Source organism: Meleagris gallopavo, chromosome 2 (genome assembly GCF_000146605.3).
Source record: "Meleagris gallopavo isolate NT-WF06-2002-E0010 breed Aviagen turkey brand Nicholas breeding stock chromosome 2, Turkey_5.1, whole genome shotgun sequence".
NCBI classification, from domain to species: domain Eukaryota; kingdom Metazoa; phylum Chordata; class Aves; order Galliformes; family Phasianidae; genus Meleagris; species Meleagris gallopavo.
Window position 1 is genome coordinate 20,342,723 of NC_015012.2, and position 949 is coordinate 20,343,671.

General features: G+C 59.9%; 1 long non-coding RNA gene across 1 annotated transcript in view; it reads left to right on the forward strand.

The window, feature by feature from the left end:
• The first annotated feature begins 6 nt into the window (after positions 1-6).
• Positions 7-949, forward strand: part of LOC109365901 — a 5,005-nt gene continuing 4,062 nt past the window's right edge. The window contains exon 1 of the long non-coding RNA XR_002111748.1: positions 7-659. This is a non-coding gene — a long non-coding RNA (uncharacterized LOC109365901). The remainder of the gene's footprint in view (positions 660-949) is intronic.

The following is a 949-nucleotide window of genomic DNA, read 5'->3' on the forward strand; positions in this document are numbered from 1 at the left end:
GCAGTCCGCTGCCGGCCGCTTTAAATCTCTGGGAGAAAATGATTTTTGGTGGAAGAAACGGGGATGCTCGCGGCATCTCCCCGCTGCCGGCGCCGAGCGAAAGTTTGCACGAGGAATGAAGGGAGAGGGAACCGCGTCGTGCGCGGGGAGCGGCGAGGAGGGACGGGGAGTCCCGGCCGGGAGGATGCGGAGGTGCCCCCCATCCGCTGCGGGAGCCGCGCCTTTGGGGCCGTCCTTAGAAACGGGGGCGCCGGGAGTCAGCCCGATTACACGTGGAGGATCCTTCGGAGCGGGGAGCGCTGCGGGACTGAGCGATGCGGGGGGAGATAAGCCCGCTTGAGTTCTTTCCCCTTTTATTATTGTTATTTTTTAAAGGACACCGAGATCCGCGTAAATGTGAAGCCGCGCTGTGCCGATTATACATACACAGCAGCCCCTGACAGTGCCTTGTCACTTTCGGGGCTCAGCGTCTCTTCGAGCGCTGTCGAGGAAACGCAGTCACCAAATGAGGAGCGAAGGGAAACTGAGGCACGGGCTGTCCTAGGGGCACGCAGCCCCCCCGGCCCCACCTCGCTCTGCCAGATGCCGTCCTCCCGCCCCGCACTCTCCTCACGTCCCAGCACAGCAGTTTTTAGAGTAACCCTGCCGCTGCCTGAATGGTAAGCGCTTGGGATTCTACCTCCTCCCGCCCCCAGGTAATTCACAGTGATAAAGTTTGGATCCAAAGCCACGCTCAGGTGTGGGGGCTCCGCTCCTGCCCTCGTTTTGCTGCTTGTCACAAAGTTCGGATCACGGCGCCGCGTTTCCTACAGCCTACAGACTGTGCTCAGCTGCGAGCTTCGGCCCCTCAGAAATAAATCCTTCTCCAAATTCTAGTGCCTCTGACGAGGAAATGAGCGCTGCGAGCTGACAGCTCTGCATTCGCATCTCTGTCTTCTAGCGGAAAAAA